Genomic DNA, 7,455 nt, shown 5'->3' with positions numbered 1-7,455 from the left:
AAGGACCTACCAATGGAGAAGCAAATGGCCACAACAGGCTCAGAATGTCATGCTCAGATGCCTGCTAGCTGGCTCTCGATGGTCTGTATGATCCGCAGGTTTAAGAGGAGAGAAAACTCCCCGTACGTACCTAAACACGGTCGACGGCGAGATGGACAAGATCAGCCACGACGTCCTGCTGGTGCTGGACATACTGGGATGGCTGGCGACGTACGTCCGCTCCGTCGCGAGGACCTCTATCCTCTCGCGGCGGGTGGACGTCCCTGCCGTGGCCCGCCGGAGATCCCCAACGTCTTTCTTGACGTGGGAAACCTCTTCATCGCTCGGACGGCGGGTGGCAACCTGCGCGGCACCGGCGTCGCTTCGGGGAGCAGCACCACGCCACTGCGGGGTTCACCGGCGCGCTTCTTGTCCGCACCATGGAGCAAGCGGGTCATCGAGACGCTGAGCGCCTGAGCCTCAAGTTCATGCTGACGAGGCGCGACTGCTTGCAACGCATCGGCGCGCTCGTTGGCGACGCGGCCGACGCCGGTAGGGTCAAGACACTGTTCTCCTCCATCGTTTGTAGCGAAATTATTCCAAACCCGATCAACAGTGTAGCGGGGGGATAACAGATTCAAATGACTCTGTAGCTTCTACGCCTGGCTGTACGACACAGGCTTCTCAGCGCACAGCTAAATGGTAAACTTGTGGTGCACAAATTTCAGAGGAGTCTACAACTACAAGCCATCGTATTTAAATATATTTAGTTGCTAATAGAACCGCGGATCCCAAATATTATACATTTATGTCATACAGTGGTGGATCCAGCCCAATACCAAGGGGTGCTGGGTCTCTTGCTATTGGACAAAATTCATAATTTATAGGTTAAAATAATATATTTTTTCTGAATTTTTCCTTTCTTTCTCTAGGCTTTATGGGCTTGTGGACTAAAATAATACATTTTATTTTTGAATTTTCCTATATCTTCCTCTAGGCTTCCTGGGCTGGACCCGTGCTGCAGCCCCTAGCACGGGCACTAGATCCACCCCTGATGTCATACATTCATTTACAATAGCCTAAGCATAAGTACACAAGTCGATGGTAAAGTTCTAGAAGCAAGGCTTGCTTGGTAATCTCAATCCAGAGTTCATCACGCACAGGAGGCTTACCTCTATTGAGATTGAATGATAAGGCTTACCCCTAATGTCTATCGATGATGCAGAACCACTGGCATCAGCACCACTATTTGAACCTTCGGTCGCCATCTTCTCAGTTCTCACCGTCGGAAGTTGGTTAGGTCCAAGTTGGATTAGACATCGCTACTGTTGAGCCAATCAACACGGGAAAAGGGGACGGGGAGAAGGAAAAATGGAAGCCACATGGTGGTGGTCCTCGCTGGTCTGCCGTTGATCGTAGTGGGCTAGCATCAAGCGCCTCCTCTGCTTCGGTGCTTCCCACCGTCTGCCGTCGTTTGGCCTCCCTAGAGCTTCGCTATCGCCTGACCTCCCTCAAGCTTCGGTGTCGCCACCGAGTCGCCGCCCACCGGTCGTTGCTACGGGTGTGGAGGCGGCACTGCTACTACGCACCTGTGACTCATTGCGCTCTTGCGTTACTGTGTGTACGAGCGGCTAGGGCAGAAAGTGTGCGCATGGATATCGGCCTAAGTGGGCTGATCCATATCGTGTAACTGAGCCAATACGTATTGACCCACGTATCAGGTTAATAAGTATTTATTTTTGTGTGGATACACCATAGATACGTATCCGTATCGTGTACAATGTTTGCTGCGGATACGGCACAAAACTAGAGTATCCGTGTTTTAGAGCCCCCCACTCCCCAGCAATCAGCCAAACCTGGAACTTCACTGGACAAAACAGTGACCATTGTTCATTACTTTGTACCCTTGCCATGAACAGATCAGGAACCCATAGAGATAGAAAAGATCCCTTGCACGATGCTCCTCATGTAACTTGCCCACAACGAGGAACATTTTACAACTAAAGAGTGGGGTAGTCTAAAAAGAATGAGAAATTCTACGATTTGCCATCGAATAACTACCGATTCTACAATTCACCATCGAATAAATTATGTTTACTTCTATACCATCGAATAAATGTTTCAGTTCCTTATATGCCATCGACTTCCGATACTACCGTACGCTGTACTGTTCAACTTATTATGAACAGTATCCGAGAATAAAAAAAGTCACAAAAAATATGTCGATTTTTGTGCACGCTCTATAATTCATAATAAACCCGTTTTAATTGTATTCACCTAAAAATACTATATAGAATTCAAACTAAAATTCTTCAAAATGTACTACTTTTGTAAATTCTTGCAATTTTTAAGCCTCATAAAAATTTACAAAAAATCTGAGAAAATTTACTAATATTCCTCTAATGTGATGTAATAATTTCTAAAATTATCTCCCACGGTGAAAAAGTGAGTTCTTTGTAATGCACAGTATTACAAAAGTAGCAAATTTTGAGAAATTTTAGTTTGAATTTTACACAGTATTTTTAGGTGAATACAGTTAAAATGGGTTGATTATGAATTATAGAGCGTGCACAAAAATCGACATATTTTTTGTGATTTTTTTTACTCTCGGGGTACTGTTCATGAACAGTACAGCGGAGGGTAGTATCTGAAGACAACGGCATATAAGTAACTGAAATATTTATTCGATGGTATAAAAGTAAACAGAATTTATTGGATGACGAATTGTAGAATCAGTAGTTATTCGATGGTAAATCGTAGAATTTATCAAAAAGAATAGCATGACAAACACTTGAGCACACATTCTTATACAGTATACTATGAAGACGGTAATTTTCTTTTGTAATTCTGGAGGGTGTCGTTTCTCTAGTTTTCTCTTTGTTACGCTTTTGTTGGCAAATTGGTAACCCCGGTAAGGTTTGTAAGACTTGGTTATATGCTTTCTATAAAAGCAGGTCAACCTTTCTCAGAAAAGAAAAATGAAGACAGTAATCAAAAGCCAAAAAGTATTCAAATCACAGCTGGTTATTGTTCAAGAAAGCGTGTTATTGTTCAAGAGCTTTTACCTTCCCATGGTTCTTTCTTAGATTAAGGAACTCAAAGATATCGGCATGCCACGTCTCCAAGTAAACAGCAAATGCACCTAAATGTAAGGCATCTGTAAGAAATTTTCGACAATCATGTAAATAAGGTCTGGTCTAACTTACAGATGCTACTAACCTTTTCTCTTGCCTCCACCTTGATCAACATAGCGGACAGTATCATTGAAAACACGTAGCATGGGAATAATTCCATTAGAAGTCCCATTTGTTCCTCGAATGTAACTCCCAGTAGCTCGAATATCGTGAATTGAGACACCAATTCCTCCAGCAGATTTGCTTATGGCAGCACATTCCGAGAGAGTATCATAAATTCCCTCGATACTATCGTCTTTCATGCAGATGAGGAAGCAGCTACTTAGCTGCATAAGAAAAGATGAGATTAAAGATACAATTTAACACTCACACTGAACATTTATTTGGAAGAAGGGAGCAGTACTTGGGGCCTTGGAGTGCCAGCATTGAAAAGGGTTGGGGAAGCAAGAGTAAACCAGCGCTGAGACATCATGTGGTATGTTCTGACAGCAGAATCAATATCATCCTTATGTATTCCAACAGAAACTCTCATTAACATATGCTGTGGCCTTTCCACGACCTTTCCACCATCTTTCAACAGATAAGACCTCTCAAGCGTCTTAAAGCCAAAATAATCATAGTCCAAATCTCGGTCATAAATTATTTCACTGTCCAAGCGAGCAGCGTTCTGAAATGAAATATATATTAGAAATTGAGCACTCTTAGAAGTTCTGTAAGTTGCATTATATGCAAATAAATAAAGTACTATGCACTGATGTAAATTATGACAGCAAGTAGCTAGAGTTCAACATGTTTTTGGCCGATTTTATGGTTTTCGTGTATAACATGAAGCACCCGAAGAACTAAATCAGATGCTAATTACAATATCCTTGTATTTTTAGGGCAAATTACAATATCCTTGTGACACATAGTAGAAGCACACAAACTATCTAAATGGGAAGAGGTAACACATGTTCGCCTAAAGGGCATTGTTAGCCTGTGCATCGCACCTTAATGATGATCTCGTAAACGTCATCCGCAATCAGGGTACCATCAACCCAGATTTCGCGTTGAAATGCGTATACATGACCTTTACCCTGCATAAAAACATCAACACAACCAAATCACAAAGCGGGTCATAAAACTTTCCTATACAAGCAAAACGCAGCCACCTACGTCTCCGAGAAGGACTTCATGGTGTTCTTGTGCAGGTTTGAGACCGCGATCCTCGCCGCCAGCTTCACAGCGCATAGAAATGCCAAAACCAGTCAACAACTACCGCATCGCCCCGCCGGAAGATTAAAACAAATCGTGGACGGATCAATTATGGGTTAAGTGGTCACCGAGGCGTAGTCGGGGCGGGAAGCGGTCATGGCGGCGAGCTCGTCGAGCTGGCTGGTGGTGACGCCCTTGTAGACGCCGGCGCAGACCTTCTGGGCGACGAGGACCGGGTCGCAGTGCTCCGCGCTGAGGCCGTAGCTGAGCGTCTTGAGCCGCGCGGTGATCTTGTCGAAGTGGACCGACTCCTGCCAGCCGTCGCGCTTCACCTCGTACATCGTCCGCCGGCCTTTCCCCCGAACACGTCGCTGGCAGCCGAACGAGGGCCTGGGGATCGGCAAGGTTTGGAGAGGGGAATGGAGACGAGGCGGCGAGAGCTTTAGACGGCTTGGAGCAATCAGTGATCGCGGCGTGATTGAAAGTACAGGAGAGGAACCGCTTGGAAGCGCGGGAGGGAAGTTTTTCGCGCGCCGTTTTGGTGCCTTGGTGGGAGGGAGAGGAATGCCAAATTTTCACTAGACTTATTCATTTGAGATTCTTGCCGAAGACTTAGGTAAAAGAAAAGAAAAGAGATAGATAAGAAAAATAAATATCATATAAGATAGATGAATAACCGAGATAAATCATGCCTTCATAAGTCTTGCATTTCCCAAAGGAGTCGCATGCTGGCAATGGAGCTTTGCAAATTGCAATACGCATTGAAGGTTCAAAATTCGTTCTCCAATGTAGCATCATTATAAGACAACATAATCTGAACAGAAGGTCCCAGCACGCTGGCAATCGGGAGAAAGGTCTCAATCGCAGAACTGAATAGTCTGAATCGAGTTCAGTCTTCAGGTTTGATCTGGTGGCTGCCCAGGAGGATCTTGACTCTGCTGAGCTGCAACGAACCTGCTTGTGACTGCTGCTGTGGACCAAGCACTGGCTGACATGAAGGGCACTGCAATGGGAAAGGCGTCCGAGGTAGAGCCATCTGACCACCATAAGGTGGCTAGTATGGACTATGGAGGGTACTGACCCTGGTAATTCTACTCGGTTATTCAGGCATCTGACCACATACAGGCTCCTCATCCTCTTATCATCAGGTGACAGGGATGGCATCTCACCTGCCTATCTAAGGAGCTTAACAGCAACTGGGTCATTTAACTCTGCAGAGAATAGAATTTTTGTAAGATTATCTTCAAGATGAGCACATGAGAACATAAAATCTCCAATTTATGGACCAGACATGGTAGAGCAAAAACACATCAGACATTATCTCGATAGTCATAATTATAATCAAGACGAAGACCAGTACATTTAGTTCATGGACTTATCAGGAGAAAAAGGAAAAAGAAAACCAAATGATGGGTATAGACAGGACAGGACCACATTGAGTTGCAAATTATGGCTTCCAAATATAAGAAAAAAGTGCTGAATTTATACTAATGCAGATACATATATGCTTAATAAACACACACACACACATACATATACATACATACATACATACACATATATATTCACAAACATTCTGGAACAGAAGGGTCCATACACTGTGTGTGATCTATAACGCACTTGTCTGTTAAGCACTTAAGCTTACCAACCAGTGTAATATGATAACATGACTAAACAACTAGGACTAACAGGTAACATAAAAATGTGCACAGATATTAACTGAAAGATGTAAATGAAATAATCATCACATAACCATGGTAAAAAGGATGTGTGCACATTTTGCATTCTTTATCATAATGTGCCCTCATCTGCGCAAAAGGAAAATAAAAGAGAAAACGTTAGTTGCCCAATGATGAATTAAAGATTGCAAAAACAAAATCCATAAAAGGCGTGCCAGTTCGGATAATCAATCCCCAAACTTTTCAATGCTGGATGTTTCTATATCAGTTGAACTAACAGAGTTATCCACATTTTTGGTTCAAATCTGCATTTGATTCCTATTGTTCAAAAAACGTTCGGACTCTGCACCCAAATAGCAAAGTAAAGTACCAAACATCACGCAAAAGAAAGAAAAAAGGCAGAAACCATATAGAAAATGGTGTAATACTTGCACACAGGAAACATAAATTACTTATAGGAAATACTAAAACAAGCTCCATACATGTCAAATTAAACCAAATATCAACAGCACGAATAGTTTGAAGATTAAACAAAAAAAAAACTCAGAACAATTGTTTCCCAAACAGTAAACAATTAAAAGAAATAACAAATTAAGCTCCTCAGACGTCTCTTCATCTCCACACGATACAGGAGCTGCTTTCAGGAATTGGAACGACATAGGTGGTGAATTCAGTCATCACCGGAGTATTCAACCTTAATGAAGAAGATTTGGCACAGCGTAAACGAGGAAACAAGCAGGCAAATGTCTCCCAAACATTAATCCATGAGAAAGTAAGCTCCTCAGATGTCTCTTCATCTCGACACGATGCGCAGCATTTCAAAGGAGCTGCTTTCCGGAATTGGAACGACATAGGAGGTGAATTCAATCATCACCGGAGTATTCAACCTTAATGAAGAAGATTTGGCACAGCGTAAAAGAGGAAACTAGCAAGCAAATGTCTCCCAAACATTAATCAATGAAAAAACAAAGTAAGCTCCTCAGATGTCTCTTCATCTCGACACGATGCGCAGCATTTCCGGAATTGGAACGACAAAGGAGGTGAATACAGTCATCACTGGAGTATCCAATCTTAACGAAACAGAATCAGCATAGCGTAATGCGTACCTCGAATTTGCATTAAAAGAATCAACACGTATCCAGCCCAAGTAAGAACCCAAAAAAAATCCAAACCCCCGGATTTTCAACACACGGCAAAAGAATTCAACTCTTTAAGCCCCTAGCCGTCGAACGCAGATCACTGGAAACCAGCTCCTCACCAGCTCTTTAAGCCACCAACTCTTCATTAACGAACCGTTGAAAGACTAAAAACAACGAAGGGCATCTATTATCTAGACGGGAGCTAGGGTTTGGGCATGTACTGCGCCGCCGCCAACGAAGAAGAGGCGACGCGATACTGGAGGGAGGTTGATTTAGCTCGGCCCGAGGAGGAGAATGGCGAAAGATGGGCCAAGAAGGCGTTGGGCTCTC

At 43.4% G+C, this 7,455-nt stretch overlaps 1 pseudogene; it reads right to left on the bottom strand.

Moving 5' to 3' along the window:
* Nucleotides 1-2,774: 2,774 nt before the first annotated feature.
* Nucleotides 2,775-7,455, bottom strand: LOC133920027 (ribonucleoside-diphosphate reductase large subunit-like; annotated as a pseudogene).

Source organism: Phragmites australis, chromosome 5, assembly GCF_958298935.1.
Source record: "Phragmites australis chromosome 5, lpPhrAust1.1, whole genome shotgun sequence".
NCBI lineage: Eukaryota > Viridiplantae > Streptophyta > Magnoliopsida > Poales > Poaceae > Phragmites > Phragmites australis.
This window is presented reverse-complemented; position numbering and strand designations above follow the sequence as displayed.